General features: G+C 35.0%; 1 protein-coding gene and 1 long non-coding RNA gene across 3 annotated transcripts in view; one reads left to right on the forward strand and one right to left on the reverse strand.

The window, feature by feature from the left end:
- The window catches only part of LOC112639666, a 57,907-nt gene extending 52,325 nt beyond the window's left edge, over window positions 1-5,582 (reverse strand). For both annotated transcript variants that reach the window (XR_003123619.1, XR_003123620.1), the window contains exon 1: window positions 5,390-5,582. This is a non-coding gene — a long non-coding RNA (uncharacterized LOC112639666). The remainder of the gene's footprint in view (window positions 1-5,389) is intronic.
- A 74-nt stretch (window positions 5,583-5,656) lies between these two features.
- The window catches only part of LOC105250113 (receptor-type guanylate cyclase Gyc76C), a 70,548-nt gene continuing 55,489 nt past the window's right edge, over window positions 5,657-20,715 (forward strand). The window contains exon 1 of the mRNA XM_011256050.2: window positions 5,657-6,405. The gene's annotated coding sequence lies outside the window, so the exon portion shown is untranslated. The remainder of the gene's footprint in view (window positions 6,406-20,715) is intronic.

Raw genomic sequence — 20,715 nt, forward strand, 5'->3', positions numbered from 1 at the left:
TGCGAATAAGCAGACACCCTGTATAACGAGGCGACTCTTTTTTTTATATACAAAATGGGGTACCCCGTCTTATTTACATTGAAGTGGTTGTCGGCCAACTTAGAGCTATGGCCATCATTCAATCAAGCCGAACAATTTAAACAGCCCGGATTCACGCAGCGAAATCATTTAATATTTGACGTCAAGCATACGATTATCGTATAACGGTACGTAATAGCCGTTTGTTTGTACAGGTTGCAAGCGGCGCCGTAATTTTCAAATGGTATATCTCTGACCCCCCCCTCTCCCTAAGAACGACGTTACTGAGCGTTGTTAACAATGTTGCAAAACTCTGCATACGCTCATAAATGAAAGTATGAGTAGATGATACGCGCGCGATAAATTTCTTGACGTGATTTGTCGTAATAAAATTTTAATTTACACTGTCAATGAAAAATTAGTGTCAATATTACGCCTCTATGGTGTATCAAAGTATAGCAAAACGCAATAATATTTAAATATTTTTTTAAATGTATTATTTGGAATGAAATTAAATTAGAAATCGCATTACTCATCCAGCAAAATTTGCAATTGATTTTGCGATACAAATTTTTAGAATATACTAACTTTTCCTATTCTAGATATAGACTCTTACAACGTAATTTTCATGTAAAATTAATGATATTTGCATTTAAAATTATATTTGCATGTAAAATTAATTATATTTGCATTCTGTTATATTAAACGCTAATTCTTGAATATACCTAAAATTATGCACAAGCACTTGTATGATATGTTTGATAAAATTACACATATAAGAAACCTATTATTATAGATTTATTATATTACTAATCTATTATTTTACTGATATTGTATACGGAAGAGAAATTAATTAATTCTATCTTTTAAATATGAAAATAATATTCTACTAAAGACATATATAGATATGACTAATAGACCAGACTTTATGATACATATTAATGTTAATCGTTGCCACGGTAGAACGTTATTTTGACTTCACACTCGAGCGCATACGGTCTCTAGAACGTGCTTTTATTAGACTCTCTTTCTGCTGGCTGTATCTATTTATAGATGTGGAATTATCTTCATCCGTCGTAGAAACAATACAATGATAAAAAGAAAAAAAAGTAATGTCATGCGGGAGAATAACGATGTTAACCGCGACGTTTGTATTGTGTGTCGCGAGAGACGAAGAGACGCTCGTTAGTAAATCGAAGAATTATGATCGATCGAATCGAAAACGAGAAGTCGACGAGAAGTCGACGAGAAGTTTATTAGAACAAACTCGAGAAAAAGACGACCTCGTCCTCCCATCGTATATCGCGATTTGAAAATTTTCTCTCGTAGAAACCGCGAGACGCGATTCTATCTCTGCGTAACGCGTTCGCTCGCACCTGCGGCGAAAACGAGTTGTTGTCCACGCACATGCGGTTACTTTACATAAGATATGCGCGCTTAGGCTCAAAATAAACTCGTCGTAGCGATTCGACACGTTCGATCGCAACGACCGACATCGTTGTCATTTAGCCTGATTTCCATCGGCATGGTACGCTTGGCCGGCGAGCAAGCTCGACTTCTTCGAGCGAGTGTTCGTGTTGAGTCTCTTCGTATTCGATAATGATTTCGATTAAAGTTGTAAAATAACTCTTAAAACTGCACATCATTATATTCAATTATTTTGAAATTATTTTCTCTCTCTCTCTCTCTCATATCTTTATAATAAATTATTCCAATTAACACTTTAGGAATCTGATTTTTTTTAATATTGAAAAAAAAATATAATTTTGATTGCATAAAGTATTATAAAAGTATTTTCTGTCTAACAGATACTCGCAATATTTAATATTGCATTTCTATATGAGTCTCATTAAATTTGATTTTTGTGTGTGTGTGATTGTAAAATCCAAATCTTTAACAGTATCGCGTAAAAAAGAGATAAAGAGAAAAAGACGCGAATGAAGAGATCCGCGCATGTAACACATGCAGCAGTATTCGATATGAATATGAGTATATATCATACATATGACAAGCGCCGAATGTTGACACTCACAGAAAAAAAGATAAGATAGCAGTTGTTAGCAGCCAATCGGCGTTTCTGTGCTTTACCATCTACGTCACTGTTGCTAACTGTGGTTAAATGTACATACGGTACCGTAGTAAATTGATTATTATTTTTTAATAGTCGCAATCTTCTCAATGTCACTGCGTAGAAAAATCAATGTTGCGATCCATCGATAAATTATATAGACCGGTCGATGTCGTTTGCGCGTTTACCTTTCCTTCCGGTCCAAAGTGTCCCTTCGAAATACTTAAGATAAAGACGGGAGAAGAAAAAAAACTAGCACGAATGTTGGAAAATTTATACAGAGATAATGAGCCGAGGAGAGATACAAATGAAGGCGCGAGCGAAATTAATCGGAGTAGATGAAAGGCCACTTTTTTCGGGATATGCGTCATGCATGTAGAAGAAGATCGTTTTCTGGTCGTGAAAGTCAACAAGTTTCCAGAAGATTGATCTTCGAATTAATGTTGCACAGGCTTTCAGCACCCGAAATAACCATCCGATACTTCCACTACTCACTTATCCGTAATCGTCATTTTTGTATCATGAAACCCCGGGAAGATAGGAACGATCTCCTTTTTCTGCCAACTCGGGCTCCTCAAATTGGATGGCAAATTCAATCGCGATGATGCTATTTCGCGAAGTTATCATACCGAAGAGACTACTTTCTTTGAAACGTGACTCTCATTATCGCTTCTCATTATTTACCAGTGCTGTTTTACGAGCACGTGCAATCGTGGCGTGTTTGTTATGGCAGGGTACCATGGATAAAAATAAGAATTCGCATAAATTTCTGTTTAAATTATTTTCATCGACTGGATTTAATATTTAAATGTTATTAGTGCGCGATTGTGGAAGATTGAAGAGAGATATTACACGCGTTATATTTAAATGTCTGCGCTCAGATAAAAAAAAGTGATTTAAAAGAATAAAATTTCTTACGATTTTTTCGAACGACTTTTTACGATTTGAATTTCATTTCTAGTTTTGGCGAATGAATCGGTGATTCGTGCAACATCGACAACCTTCTTCTCATAACAACATCGTGTCATTAAAGTCGTAAAGTCGTGCTTACGACTGTCAATCGTGCTTACAGTACGTGCCCGGAAAGCAAAGTGTCTCGCGCTCTCGACGGAACTTGAGCAAATAACGTTAGGCTGTTTAACTGCGACTCGTAAATAAGATTACAGCAGACTATGGATTTGCAAACAATTAGGGTGTAAATGAGCGTTGGCGACGTACGTGCTTGTCGCCGAATATGTCACACGATTTACAGGTATTCTTGCTCATACATATGCGAACACGAGTTGAAAATCAATTCTATTTAGTTTTACGTTTGCGAAAAATATCATCGCGTTATTGAAATATTATTGTAGGAAAATAAATTTCCTAGTTTTATATTACAAATATTCTATTTCTTTAATTATTGCTCTAATTCGTTTTAAAAAAGCTGTGTTTTAACACGATTATTTATAATGCTTGCTCTATCAATGTGATTGTTATTTATTTTTACCTATTTTATTTTCAATTACTATATATTATTACGAGAATGTGAGGTAGGCATGATATTGTGAGCGACGAGGTTTTTCGTACATTTTCTATTTACATACAAAACGCGCGAATAAACAAAAGCGACAGTCAATATACAAACAAAAAATTCGTGAAACATACAAAAAAGTACTGAAAAGCGCAAAAATGATGATAACCACGCTGCGAACGATAAGCAGAAGTCTCTAAAAATATCCTCAATATGACCGCACGGCGCAAGAGCGTGTGATGAAATACTTCATATACCGCGCGTGTCGTCATAAGAAGTCGCATATGATATAAATTGTTCGCTATTGAATGACATTTCATAAAATACACACAATATATAGTATATAAAGAAATAAAGAGAAACAAAATTATCGCGATATATATATTGTATGAAAACAATTAATGTATATATATAGATAATATATGCATAGTTATTTTTATTATATATGTATATACATTTTTCTTACGAATTTAATTTTCATATTAAGAGAAATGAACTTAATTTTATATTAAAAATAAAATATTTGTTTTCTGTTTAAGTATTAAAATGTTATTGCACTGAGAGAGGGGGAGGGAGAGAAAGAGAGAGAGAGAGAAGAGAGTTGTAACATAAATAAAGTTTTCTCACTCACATCAAATTGCAATAACATTTTAATATTTAAATGGAAAACAAATATTTTATTTTTAATATAAAATTAAGTTCATTTCCCTTAATATAAAAATTAAATTCGTAATTTATAAAATCAAAATTAAATTCGTAAATTATCAAATTAAATTCATTTCTCTAGACTAGATCGTAGCTTATTTTGTATGTAAATTCGAATACAGATAAATGTAAATTGATCATGCTAATCACCAAATTTGCTTGAATTACTGTGCACACAACAAATTATCGAGCGCGTTAAATCGCATTGAAAAAAATAACAATCTTGAACGTCATTTACATTTAATACCGTGCTTGAAGGTTACCGAATCTCTAGACAAAGTGCTCGTTATATGATCCCATGGCTTACGTGTTTGAATTCACGCAACTTTTTATGAACGAAAGATTTTTCATGCAAATTTAACTGACAAACAAAATTAAACTCTGTACTGTTGCATCGAAGTGTGTATCTGTGTAAATATATATATATATATATATATATATATATATATATGTATAACCTGACATTTTTTTAAAAAGTTTGTTTTTATCTTAGATGCAAAATGCAAGGGTTAAAATATAAAAAATTATTTTTAATAAAAATATTATGAGAATTGCTAAAACTGTAAGATTGTATCAATTAGTTCTAATTGTATTTGAGAGATGTGTATGTTACATGCGATATATATATTTCTAACAATAATTAATGTTACATAATTAATTTTTTTGTATCGGTCATGAAAATTTCCAGAATTACGCTTCAATCATATTAATTAGCGATCATCTCATATTATCGTTTCAAATCTAGGAACATTGCGATAACTAGAAATTTTTAAACATTACGAGCTTGCGAATTTTCAATAAGTATCTATGTTCTCGTAAGATCTTTCGCGCATGTATTCATGCTGTACTCGCCAAACTATAAATAAAATGAAACAAGAAACTTTTTCCTTCGATAAGATTATACCGGAAGGATTATCGGTAGCATATCGCATCCGCACAATTATATAATATCAAAAATATTTCCGTCACTTCACAATAAGCAATCAGTTTGTCCGGATTCGCTCGAAATAGTTCATGGTAGCGAGTGAAAACGAGTCTCGTTCCGTTTTCATACCAATTATAATCAGGCTTAATTCTACCCTTACCTCTATCGAGATCCAGGAAATCGAGGCGAGAGATCATCGATAGTCCAATGTAACAATCATCCCGTGGGATCATCCGGAGCACGTCGCGTTGAAAGAAACGATCGCCATCGATCACGCGCGAACGAGTTGATTTTTCGAAGACGTGCGCGCGCCATTCGGCGATCGCGATCGACCTGCGCGCCGCCGCGGTGGCGCCCCCTCACAGCGAGTGCCGGCACTAAAGGCCCCACCGGGACCGTCGTTGCGCCGCGTCCGCTCAGTGTGTTGCGGGCCTTGCTTACGTGTGGTTGTGCGCGTCAGAGTAGCGAATCGCGAGTGCGAGCGATCGTCGCGGCGAGAGAGCGAATCGCGCGCCCAAAGTCGAGTACGCGGAGAAGGTAGCGGCGAATCAGTTACGCCCGTGTCTTCTCTTACTCTCTCTTCTCTTTCTCTCTGTGATCAACGTTTACGCGCGATCGACTTATTCGCGCTTCGTGTCTTATCATTCGCACGATGCCGCACGCGCTCGCCTAAGTGTCTCTTTCTCGCTCGCGGAGTTTTCGAAAGTCCCGGAAAAAGGAAAGGAGAGAAGCGGATGCGCGCGCGCGCTTCTCTCTCCCTCTCTCTCTCTATGCGTTAGTGGTGCGTCGCGCTACAGCTACACGGGCGTCCTTCCGCGTTCCCGATCTCGAGTGCGCGCTCGCGCATTCGCCCTCGGATTCTAACAGCTAACTTGCAATAGTGAAGTGTGATCTCGTTTTCCGTCCTTACGGTCGTCGCTCTCTCCGGTTACCGCCGCGCGCGGGGATCAGTTAACCTCGCGAGGTCTCGTGCGACTTTTGCCCGGGATATATCCCCCTCGCGAAGCGAGAGAGGGGGGACAGTGCGAAGAAGCGATCCGGTGGAAAGTTCTCCGACTCGCGACTACGATTCGATTCGATCGTCGAGGAATCTTCTCGCGGGGATGTCGAGATAACCCGGCACCATCCAACCGCGCAGGACCGGATTACCATGCTGGACACGGCCACGAGTCGCAGGTAAGAGAAAAATCCTTCCTCCCTTTCTTTTTTCTCTTCTCGCCGTCTTCTCGCGCTCCATCTTTTTCTATCCTGCCTGTCTCGCTCCTCGCACGTCATCTCTCTCTCTCTTTGTCTCTCTTTCTCTCTCTCTCGGCGAGTCGCGCGGAAAGAGCGGGACGCGAATACGCGATTGGACGAGCGCCGAGACGCGGAAATTCCTGCGAGAAATATTCCCGCGCGCGTGTCACATTTTCGATCGTTAGATCGGGCGATCTGGGAAGCGTTCGCGATATTCGGCTATCGTGATCGCGGCGGCGGATCCTGAAGAGAGCGGATAAAAAATTCTCCCCGCGATAGCGCTTTTTCGACCCGCTTCTCGTCAAGCTACAGACTCGGACGAAACGATAAACGAGCCGTTCCCTATTTCAGTATCGGAAACACGTACTCGGTTTATCTTATCGCGCGTTACTCTTTATTAAAGTTATGGAAGAGAGGAAAACAAATACCGAAATCTTCCTAGAACGTTTCGCGGGCTCTGCATTCGACGCTAAAAATGACGGCTATTCTCCTCTGGCGTTAAACTTTGGCACAAAGCATGCAAATTTGATGTATCGTCGATGGATTATAATATTTCATATTTAGCACTAAATAGAGAGGAGAATGTGCGCGAGTGCTGGACTTATATCTGTTTATTTTACGCACGTGGCTTTTGTGACGTTACCACGTTACCGGGATAAATGCCAGATCGAAGATGCAAAATATTTATGAGAGATTCGGAAACTCTGAGGACCATTCAAACGGTGTTTTCCTATCCTAAATATTTCTCGACTTATTACACAAATTTCTTGTTCTTTTTTTAAGATTGTATACAACCTCGTATTGTTCCGAAAGCACGTGAAACGAATGAAACAATGTAGATCACACGTGTCGACATGTAAACTGTCACGTGATAACATTGTTGATAAAAAAAGTTTAGAAAAACTGTATTGAAATAAAGGAATGGAAATTATATAACGTAACAATTTAATGTTTCGTGTTGCTTCCTAGTTCTCACAATATTATACGCTCTAACTTTAATAGCTGAGAGAGAGAAAGAGGAGAAGAATATTATATATGTGTCTTAATTTATATATTGAGAAAGAAAGGAGGGACAGAAAATACATGCATGTATGTGTAAAAATTATATTTCGGTTTGCAATATAAGATGTGTTCTAATTTATTGCTGTCAGATATGTGTAAACAAAGGATTATCTAGTCATACTTTTACTCTGATGTTTACAAAAGATGTTTCAAATATTTTTTTTTTTATTCCTACACACTTTTTACATGTTTTTCTCAGAATCTTGCGCATACTTTTGAAAGTTATTGATCTTATTTACATTGATTAGAATTTCCTATTCGCTGTTGTAAGTTTCATGTAATATTTTTCGATACATTGAATTTTTAATGATCTTTTCATAAGAGAGATGTGTTTAAGTATATTTAAATCCAAAGAGGAATGAAGGGGGAGGGAGGGGAAGGGGAGGAGAGGAAGAGGAATTGCAGACGATTAACCAGACGTCTATTCACCTTTCATCAAAAGTTTGCTTTAAATACTGCCTAATAATGTTTAATGTTTATTGAAGCAAAATGATAAGATAATCCTTTGCTTACCTATAGCAATGAACAGAAATTAGCAAGTCATATTTATTATCAGAACCAAAAATTGACATAAGACTGATAAGATGAATTTTTAGAATTGCATTTATTATGCATTTTTTCTTCAATTTAACGTATATTAATTAATAAAAATATGTATTTTAATTTCTGAACATTTTTTACACACACACACATATTGTAAACTGTTATCCAATATTTAGATAACTAAATGACACTCATAATGACTTTCTTAATATAAATCGTAGTAATAAATTCGATTCAAAGCTATGTATATATTATAAAGTGCCAGAAATGTAATATCGAAATAGACAGGATGACGGCCGTTTAATTGCATGATTCATGGGCGATGCTCAAGCAGACTACGAGAAATAATCCGGGCTGACTAAGCCATCTGCTTAGTCGTAAAAATTAGGTATTGAGAACACGGTAAACACTTCATCAATTAAATATACTTCGTTATTTGATCAAGCCATTTATTACTCTTGTGAATAATCATGTTATGATGGCAATTACATAAAATTAAAATGCACTTAAATCTTACTTTGATGTGATTACATATTTTATACATCTAATATATTCCATTTTACATTTTTTTTCTAAAATTGTTTAAATCTTCGATCACTTGTAATCACGCACGTTGCAGTTTTATGTAACATTATTTTTTTTTAATCTTCAGCTCATAACATGATCTCTTCGTCGTTTAGTTTGTATAGCGTGCGAGATACATAAAATGCATTTCTAAGGGAATTAATTTCAGCGAATAATCAAATAGTATATTCGAACAACAGAATTTATTTTAGAACAGCTCGTATATAATTACGAATCAGGCGAACCCCCCTCTCTTGATTACAACGAAATTCTACGCAAAGCGATATCTCAAAGAGCGTAAACCATCACAAGGTACACGCGTTACTTTCTTCGCTTGTGTTTCGAGGTACAGATATCGTCACGGCCTTTGTTGTCCGCCGCAACCGCGGGCGGATTCGCGGAAGACCGATTTTTCTCGGAACCTTTCACGCACGTGGTGGTGGTACCTGCCTGCCTACCTACCTAACCTACCTACCTACCTATCTACCTACCTACCTACCTATCTACCTACCAACCTACCTACCTACCTACCTACCTACCTACCTGCCTGCCTGCCTGCCTGCTTGCCTGCCTGCCTGCCTGCCTGCCTACCTGTCTACCTGTCTACCTACCTACCTACCTACCTACCTACCTACCTACCTACCTACCTACCTACCTACCTACCTACCTACCTACCTACCTACCTACCTACCTACAGTTGCACCGATCTCTCTGTGACTCACGATCAGTCTTATCTTTTTTTTCTCGTAAAAAGGACGCGGGAAACAATCGCGGAACTTCATTAACATCCGGAATACGCCTCTGACGCAGCGTGGATCGTCGTCGGCCATTGAGACCGACCGTGCATAAATTCCTCCGCGTACCTTAATAAATTCCGGCGCGCGTAACAAACGTCGAAAAAAAAGGGTCGAATCGCGCCGGCGATGCCGCTCCGAGAGAGTTGCGACGCGCTCGAAAACAAACTCATTAATACGCGCCGCGCGATAAACCTCGCGTATTGTCCTCGCCTGTTATTTACTCCCGACGCTGCGATTATGAACGCGCGTATCTCTGTTTATCCTCTGTTTTTATCCGTTTCCATCCTTGTCGCGGTTGTAAATTGACGAGGCTTTACGCTTCAGGTGCACGTTATCCTGAAAACTGCGACTATCGTGTTGCGATTCGTTGCTCGTGTTCGCTTCTTAACGTCGATTAATCGGATCGTGAATTATTTTCGCCTTCGAATAATTAGATTGTTCGGATATTTGGAATTATATAAATAATTATAAGGAAGGCTATTTTAAGACCAAGAAAAGCGCAGGTGGTATTGTGTGTTTTATAGATCTATAATTTTTTTTAAAATCAATTTCTAAAAACACAAATGTTTAAAAAAAAATTATTTAATTGGTCTTAAAATAGTCTTCCTTATTATTATTATTATTATTATTATTATTATTATTATTATTATTGATTTATCATTTGGACCAATTATTACGTTTACTTTATATTTTATTTTTCTGATCCTTGTTAAATTTCGAATTATGCCAATTTGGATTTATTAGAAATTGCAAAATAATATTTAGTTTGTAGTGGAATGACAATTCCAATTTATCCAAGGAAACGACCGCTCGAAAGTCTCGAGAAAATCAATTTCGCTTGTGTCGCGGATCAAAGGTTGTTACGATAAATATTCTCCGGTCAGACAACAATAGTTTTCTTTCTGTGTACTATTTTTAAAGAATGTTTCGTAGAGGGAGAACGAAACGGAAGAGTGGCAGACGGCTCGTTTGACCAGTCAAATTGCTCGATACCGGTGATCGTTGATTTTTAACATACGTGTAAACACACACATGCATGTACGCGTGTGTTTATTTGCGCGATGACGTTGTTCTCTTGTCAACGATTTCGGAGTGATGCGAAATGTGATAGTTGCGGAAAATAACATCAATGGGAAAATTTGTGTTTTAGAAAGAGTTGTGAAATTTATTTGCGAAATGTCTCGATATTCTCCTAATCTCTTGCAATAAAATGGCATTTAAATCTCATTCTTATTGTTAGATGATATAAATTTATTACACAAGCTTGTTCGAGTTTCTTTAAACAAAAATATAAATACTATTTTACAAAAATATAAATACTATTTTATCCGTTTATTTAATTGAAAGACGAATATAGACAACATAAATATGCGAAAAATTTTTTTGTTTACGTAATATAATTAAGATTTATATAATTAAGATGTGCGAAATAGACGTGATTTTTTTATTAAAAATAAAATTTACGCAATCCAGCAGTTTATGTACGATGTAATCAACCAAAGCTGAGTCGAAAATGCGCAACCGGCAATCAATCTTTTCAGGCGTGACGCATGACCGAGAAAAAAAAACGTGCTTTCTAATTAATGAATCAAGTTAAGTGGTTAACAGCCATAATTAGCCGCATTCATAGCTTGAACGTTAGATTACCCGATTAACCTGTGTTATTCCCATCCAGTGACCAACGAAGTATGGAATCCGCATGCTGTGCTTATTTAGAGTCGAATCATGCACTTGTCTGTGCAAATTAAATTCTTCTCGCTTTTCATAGTTAATTTCAATGGAAATCAATCACGCGTATCAATACACTAGTGTGAACATAATTGCGGACAGTGCCTCTCAATGTATTAATAATATCGATATTAAATATATTTATAATATCAATATTAACATTATTTCATTTTCTAATGTTAGAAAAAAAATTTCCAAATTTAATTTTTAGAATTGATAAACATTGAAACTTTTGTTAAATTTGATTTCAAATTTTGACATTTTTCTGTAAGAATACCTCATATACGTTCAGAGACAATTTTCTATCAACTTATTTCCTAAAATTTGTTTCCAAGTAAAATATAATTTATATATTATAACATTATCTAGAGATAATATTTCGTAATTTTTTCTAACGTTAAAAAAAATTTTACAAATTATCAGAAATTTCTATTTTAAGCATAAACCACGTGTGTATAACAATATTAGCATCATGAATAAAGCTAGTTATACAATTCGTCAATATTATATTAGTAAAATTTGAATAATATATTTCGATAATTTGATAAATATATCTCGATTTTTAATTATGAGAAATTTCCGCGTCAAACGAAATAAATCATGCGCATATTACAATATTACGAGAATGACCGCGAACAGTGCTTCTCAACTTAATAATAACGTGGTGTAACAGAAACGTTTAATATGTATTCTCGTCGACTACTATAAATCGCAATTTCAACTGGATAAATCACGGGTGATTATAATATTACGAGCGTGACCGCAGACGTCAGAGGTTCTCTATCTATCAATAACGTGTATTATTTCTTGATATTTGAATAAATCGGTAAATGTACTTTGGCTGCACGCATGTAACGCAAATGGGAATTCGAATTCAGACAGACAGTCGAAGGAATTTGTCTAAAAGTATATTTTTCTTTTCTTTTTTTTTATTATATATGCGTATACGTCGGAATGTTGAGGCGGACACTAGCTTTGAAAACGATATTTATGAGCGTAGTGCACGTGTGGAATGAAAGATATGTGTTCTTCATTCCTTTTACGCGCAATTCGACGTTGAGGGGAACTAAAATATATCAGTAGTATAAAATCGGTGTATCTGCAAGATGTACCACGGAAAAAAGAATGAAGGGAAAAATTATAAATCGTTATTGAATTGCATATTATTCGTTATGCACGACTTTCATCGCTTAGTATTCGCGTTTGATACCGCAATGTCGCAACGACACGTGTGTTTGTACCATCGTGCACCAAAACAACGGTTTTATATACACGAGGCTTATTTGCATCTCGTTACTTTTCCGGCGTTTACATCTCCTATGAGCGCGTGAAATGGCAAAATGGCACAAATGACAGAAGATTCGCTTTATGCGAAAATCAGTAATTTGTAAAACTAATTTTCGTTGGATAATCGTACATATTTTACCTATTGTCAAATAGTAAATAGATAAACGTGTACTGAAAAAAAGATATTGCACCAATAATATCAGTGCAATTGGAATTTATTTTATATTAATTCAATAACATTATTAGTCAAATGAATATATTGATTTAATAATGTTATTGAATTAATAAAATAAATTTGATTTGCACTGATGTTGTTGATTCAACGTTATTTGTTTCTCAGTGTAATATCGATATCAAACGTTTTCTATTCAATTATTAATTATAATATTAAACAATTAAAAAGAGACTGAGGAGATTTGTTATTTTGCGACAAATATCGCGAAGCCACAATTTCACCTTGCACGATGATATGAAAACTCAAAGTTACCGCCATGTGTAATCGTAAGGGCAGTTGAGTAATGACTGACAAGTTAATATGCCACATATAAGCAAGCATTAAGTAACGAGTGCCACTCACACGTACTTGACAACGATGCATTTACCATATACATGATTACGAATACGGTTGTCTCGGCAGATCATGATGTTCCTTTCATTTAGGCCATGTGATTAAAGAGTTGCAGATGTATTTAATTCTCACTGTTCGCGAACCAGAGCAATTATCTTCTGGATACACCAGATGTAAATAATATATCTTTCGTTTTTTTTTAAATCAAGAATACGAGGTACACTCGGGTTTTTAATATTGAAATATAAAATCTTTGCATAAGGTACAAATGAAAACGAGTTTTAAAAGCAAGTTTGATATTTTCCACGCTTTTTCATATGATGTGCTTGAGAAGGAATCTACCAATATATTATGGCAGTAAATATTCCCTTTCTTGATTTACGTTATAATTACATAATTGCGTATGGTTCGCCGCGGGTTCGATGAGATATGAGCATATAAAAGACCGTGAGATACGGCCATTTTTTAGCGACAAAACTTTTCCATTTAGTAGGCGTTGCGTATTTTCAACGATCATTTATAGCCGTTGCAATCGATGTTGCATATGACACGTAGGTCACGAGCAGTTACACTTTATGGATGTGAAAGGTATTTTCGCGTGCAACTTTTAAATTCTCATCATTAGCGTGGAATTTCGCTATTAAATTATTTTTTTTCAAACTATTAAAATAAATTTAAAACATTTATTTCTTTTCGTGAGTGGACTAAACGTGATAACGCTCCGTCCACAGTTTTACAGTCATGAGAAAGAGAAATATATATATATATATATATATATATATATATATATTTATGAAATACGACAAATAAAATAGAAACAATCACTGGACAGATTTTCTATAAAATCTCTCTAAATTAAAGATAAAATAAAAAGTTTAATCAAATTTATTAATCGCTAATAATCCATACTCTTCGTTTGAGATTTTAACTTGAAATATTATTGCATTGAAAAACGTAATAGTTAGCTATTACATGACTCACAGATTGTTCGAGAGTTACATTTTCCAATAACTCGCGTCATATATGATTCGTTCGCTTCAAAATTTGTCATGGTGGCTGGGATCGACCCGCAGCAATCCGTTCGAAATGACAAGATGAATGGATGTTGCGCTTCTTTGTCCGAATAAAAAGGGATGGCCTTGGATGTTGATCGACAAGAAACCAGTCAGAAATATAGCGCATACGGAAGAGAACAACGAACAGAAAAGCGGAATGCTGATGAAGACAAAAACGCGCAAATGAACTTTCATTCTTCAATTAAAAAACTTTTATTCGCTAAATTTCTCCTTTGATGAAAAATGTGTAAAAAAACCGAATATTATTATACATAAATCATTTAAAATTATCTTATATATATGATTAATAATTTAATTGTATATTGCTATCGGGAATAAATACTTATTAATTGCTATTTATTACATTTGAAAATCTACTTTAACAATGTTATCTGACAGATCTCTGAAAGTAAACAGCTGAATAAATCTTTACCCGAAGAAGGCATATGTATATTTTCGCGTTTTTATTTAATATCTAATTACTTATGATACACTCACGAAATCGACGACGAAAATGTGAAACGAGAAAACAACAAGAAATCGCCGACGATCGCCTTGATAGCCTGGAAATCCAGTTACTCTCGATCCAGCAGCAGGGGTCTCAAGACAATGCGCAGAGAGTTAGTAAGCCGTGCAATGCCGCCTCGGGAGAGTCGGTTGGGTGAGCGCGACGAAAATAACTCCGGTCGAGGAGAATATTACGGCACTTTGCAATGAGGAGAGACCGATAGGAAGGAGCGAGGGAGATGAGAAGGGGGCCTCACGCGCGCGAATGGAAGGGAACAATCTTGAAGAGGTCCGCGGAGAGGAGCGACGCGGAGAATCACGCGAGCGCGTATGCATTAGTCGATATGCATACACACATACGTAGCGATTTGTTTATATTCTGGAATTCATTGCATGATTCTTTAAAAATACGTATTTGAACAAAAAAAGTAAGATGCACACAAAATTAGAGAAATGCGTGTACAAGATACAATTTTACATAAAAAAATATCGATATTTTAATATTTTACATTTTAGTCAGCTCGCATAGTGTGGAAAAAATAACGGATTCACATTTTATCAACGTAGTCAAAAGGCATAAGAACCAACGTGTGACGTATGCAAAGTAAAAGTAAACACATACATATCGTTTTGTATCTATTGCAGGCATTAAGGATTTAACATTGAACATTATACAAATGCAAAATCTATAAATAGAATTATATATTATATATATAAATGGGTATCAGTTTATAAATAAGATAGAATGGATTATATATTTAATAACAAAATAATAAAAGAATAAAAAGAAAATATATTTAGAAAGTGTAATATATAAATGTATTTTTTTCTAAATATTATCTATATTTTTTCTGAATTCTTGACAATGCATGCGAAACCTTATTTTCATTACTTTGTTATAATATTCGCAAATAATCAATCGTGACGAACCTATTATTCTTTTTTCGGCAATGCTCAACAATACTAATGCAAAATAATCCTAGTTCATATAGAAGGGAAAAAAGAACTAAAGAGATTAAAATAGACAGATTATCTAATAAAATAATAACGGAAATAAGAAGAAGAGAAAGAGAAAGATATATTATATATTATATATTATATATATATATATATATATATATATATATATATATATTTATTGACTAACTATACACGGCGAATCACTCGACTGATGATCGGTGGTCGTCTTCTCCCGATACGTGACGCGATTGGCCGGTCGGCCAATGACTGGCACTCGCCTCGGATGCTGCATGCCCCGGACCCCCCTTCCTCCCCCCTTCTTTACGCAGTGCATTCGCGCGACACGTACAGTGCGCTTCATTGACGGCTGCAAAACTGGTCCACCGTTGGTCGGTTCGGTATAAAACTCCGTTAGAACCAGTTTTCCGCGCGATGGACGAGTCTCAGGCCCCCGCGAGCTCGCGCTACTCGGGCCCGGGCCCTTCGTCGTGTTACACCAGCGCGGATTTTTATCGAGATGAAACGTTACGAAACGCCTCTGTGACCGATCATGCGATTGCATCGACGAATGCGTCCGGCATCGTGTACGGAAAATAAAAGCCCTCGATGCGGTCTTGCGGTTTTAGCGAAATTTAGAATGAACAGTGATAATAAAGTTCAGGATAATATTATACGAGAATAATTTAAATGCGCTTGGTGCAAGAAGTATAATTGATTTTTTTATATTCGATGTAAACCTTAATAGCGTGTCAAAATTGTAATCATGATGATTAATATAAAAGATTTTCTTCAGCTTCTTTATAACGTATATTGCGTTAAAATTAAAATTAAACGCAAATAAGGATTAGAGGAAATTACAGAGTATTATCATTAGGGTTGGCAAAATTCCATACTTTTTGGATAAAATCAAAAACAGTGATAAAAATCGGCAAAAACTTTTCTGTATTAAAAATGTTAAAATAAATAGAAAATATTTTTATCTCAATTGAGAAAATATTTACTGATTTAAGCTTTATCCAAAATAAAATTAACGTAACAGATCAAGAAATGAAGTAGAAAATAAATTAGTTTTTTTAAATTTTAATTGGTAAACGCGAACCAGATTTATATTGATAAAAATTTTTGATTCTATTACTATTACATTTTTCTCATTATCAAAAATTTAAATTAAGAATTAGTATAAAATTTATCTTCAAAGTTTTTATTTGAAAAATCTATTTTACATATCAATTTGAATTAAAAATGGTTTTAATTATTTTATTGGTTTTGTTTTTTTAGACACTATATTAACTTATTAAATTAATTAATTAAAATTATTTATTAATTGAAAATTAAAAATTCCTTTTTGCATAAAAATATATTTTAGTGTCGCGTATTAATCATTTTTATAATTTTTGCCAATTTATTCCATTGGAAGAAAATCCGGGTCGGTAAACCCGGAAAATTTACCATGGATTTTTCCACTTATCCGGCCTTATTCTACAAACTTTTTCGGCCAATCTTGGCTACTGTACGAGTTTTTTGGCACATAACTTGGGCAACATAACCGACATACCTAACTTCGATGTATTATAATTCCGCGTTGTGCGATCGGCGGCATACTCGTACCTACCTATTTATTCTACCTATCTATCTACCTACTCTTGATGCACATGCATTCACGCACGCTCGCCTTTCACACATGCGATCCGACACGCACTAACACCATGAAGGCTCGTTGCTGCCAGCATGTCTGCCAGTGCAACAAGCGGAATCCGAGCACTTGCGAAATTGGTCGAGCCACTCCGGGGATCGAGACTCGACGGCTTCGTCGCGTTCTATAACGACATATAACTCGGATACGAGTCGACTACCATAAAAAGCGTAAATGCCTCATTACGCAATGACACGTAATATAATAATGGATAATGTATCTTTGATGACGGAGATTTCGTCGTGAATATAGAATTCACTTTTCGGCGAAACAGCCGCGAAATAACACAATTGACATTTGTGTGGAAATTGTCGGCGAGCCACGTGAGCACCAGTGATACGTGTCATTCCGTTGTCTTTTGCTTGACGTTTGCTTTTGTGTGTCGTGTCGCTGAACGATGACAAGCTCTACGAATCATGTGGCAATGCTTTTATTCTTGATTTGCGAGCGATTAGTCCATTCTTGGAGTACAAATATATTATATTCCTTTTTTTTTTTCGAGATAAAATTTTTAATTATTTTTTTATATTTTTTAATAAGGTACTAATTAAAAATGGATGGCTTAATCGAGTGATAAATGAAATTTCAAACAACGGTTATGTTAATAAGAGTGTGGAGTTCACGTTTGATAGGCTGTCGAGTACGGGAATTATAATGTTAAGTAAACTTTATGAATATATTATCGTAATATAATATCGTCAGACCATGGGGCCCGCGGAAAAAAAGTTGCACTCAATCCGGGAATTACATTGCATCTAGATTGCACAAAAATATATTTACTCGTCTTAATGGTAGCCTGTCGACATAGACACGCCTCCGTCAAAGTCGCCGGTAGCAACAAAGAGACTTTCGAGAAAGACCGTGTCGACCATTCTCACCGCATTTCGTCGAGCCGTAAGCACGAAAAGGTTCATCAATTCGAAAAACCACATCTAATATCAGGTGCAAAAAAATAAGAAAAATGAAAAACGAGGCAACGTCAGCGCAAACATACTCAACAAATGTGTTAACACGGCGCTATTTTTGTGAATGCACTTTGTTGCATCTCCCCTATCGACGTTAAAATAAGCAGGAGTAAGGAAGCGCCGTGAAAAAAAGGATAGAGGAAGATCATGAACGAGGAGGAGATGGCGACGAGAGATGACTGTGAGAAGGAAGAGAACGATGATGGTGGCTGCGACATCGATACGAAGAAAAAAATGCGAGGAAAAAAGAGTCGCAGGGAGAAGAAGAAGAAGAAGAAGAAGAAGAAGAAGAAGAAGAAGAAGAAGAAGAAGAAGAGTGGCTGGCCGCAACACAAACCCGAAGTAAACCAAACCTACCGGTCCTACTGCTCGCTACCACTACCACCTACCGAACTATTACCTGTAACCAGTCTATATCTGGACTTCGCTTTGTGTCTCTCTTTTCCTTTCTTTCCTCCTCTTTCTCTCCTTTTTTCCTCTCTTTCTCTCTTTCTCCCTCTCTTTTATCCGATGCACCGTGTGTACTAATAGTGAAATCTCTCTCCTGTGTTCATTGCACCTTGAACTGACACAGCCCTCTCCACGTAGTTAAGAAGCAATTTTCTTTAAGGATTTTATATTGATTTCTCAGGGTATGATAACGCAAAATAATCATCTAATTTTTTGGAGCAAAGCTTTACATATATGTAATGTTTTCTTCATATTCTCATTGAAATTTTTATACAATTATTATAACGTTTGGATTTTTTTGATTGAAGTCATTGTTTTGATGCTGTTTTTGCCTAATGAGAGAAAATCACAGATTTTATTATAACATATATATATATGATATGTTATATAATAAAAATCAATTTTTTCTACAATATTTTCTGGTTTAATATACATTATATTGTACATTATATCAAACCAGAAAATATTGTAGAAAAAATTGCAAAGTTTTTTTAGAACGTTAATGTTTCAATTAACATTAACAGATAAAATACAAAAAGATATATACAATATATCCTCATTCTTCTATTTTGATTGGAAGATTTTATTAAATTTATATTTTTTGCTTTACATATATACCATATACTCGTATAATAAGGAAACATTTATTCATGGAATATTTTTTAAATAATTTTTTATTTATTTCATATTTTTTTTTCTTTATAATTGATTGCGTCCAGCATTTTATATAATTGATGACTACAAAAATAAGCATCGGAATATTTCCTTTGGCGAATATGTCATAATCGATAGGCGCTATTATCTGTAAAGCTGGCACGACAATCCACGAATTATATAAAAAAATATTAAGAGTTCTGATAGCACTTTTCATAGTTCTACAATTCCTGATAAAAATTAAAAAAAGTTCCGCATTCTTTATATTAAAAAATCGAAATTGAAAAAATATGCTGACTTCGCGAATCTAGTACGATACTCTTGTCTCTAAAATACCAAAACGCGTTCAATATTATTATTTTTAACAAGAGTTCCCGACAGTTCTGTTCAAGTTCAGCCTATATATGCAATTTCAGATCGATATTTCAAAAAATAATATTTTTAAAAAATTTTTAAGATTCTCGTCCAGCACGACATTCTTTCTCTAAAGTACTAAACCGCGTTGAAAATTATTATTTTTAATAAGTTCTCGATAGTTCAGCCCATATATATAATTTCTGACCGATATTTCAATAATTAATAATTTTTTATGAATTTTTAATGTACTCAATCAGCACGACACTTCGTAAAAATGCTGATGACTTTTTGTAGTTTTAACGGCAGTTGTGGACAGTTCTATATAAGTTTTATCTTTTAAAAAGATTTTTACGCAGAGTTCCAACCGATTACTATTTTTTAAATAATTTTTTACAAATAATCGGTACGAGTCATAGTAATCGGTCGGAACTCTACGTAAAAATGTTTCTAAAAGATAGAACTTATATAGAACTGTTATTAAGAACTGCCGTTATAACTACGGGAAATCATCAGCACGACACATTTTTTCTAAGTGTCATGCTGATCGAGTACATTAAAAATTCGTAAAAAATTATTAATTATTAATTATTAATTATTGAAAATTATTAATTATTGAAATATCGGTCAGAAATTGCATATATGGGCTAAACTATTGAGAACTGTTATTAGAAATAATAATTTTCAACGCGGTTTAGTACTTTAGAGGGAGAATGTCGTGCTGGGCGAGAATCTTAAAAATTGTTTAAAAATTATTATTTTTTGAAATATCGATCTGAAATTGCATATATAGACTGAACTTGAACAGAACTATCGGGAACTCTTGCTAAAAATAATAATATTGAATGCGTTTTGGTACTTTAGAGGGAAGAGTGTCGTGCTAGATTCGCGAAGTTAGCACGACATTTTTTCGATTTCGATTTTTTAATATGAGGAATGCGGAACTCTTTTTAATTTTTATGAAGAACTGTAGAACTATGAAAAGTGCTATCAGAACTCTTAGTATTTTTTTTAAATTCGTAGATTGTCGAGCCAGCTTTACAGACACCGCTATTATAATATA

Source organism: Camponotus floridanus, unplaced genomic scaffold (genome assembly GCF_003227725.1).
Source record: "Camponotus floridanus strain SB8 unplaced genomic scaffold, Cflo_v7.5 scaffold80, whole genome shotgun sequence".
Taxonomy (NCBI): domain Eukaryota; kingdom Metazoa; phylum Arthropoda; class Insecta; order Hymenoptera; family Formicidae; genus Camponotus; species Camponotus floridanus.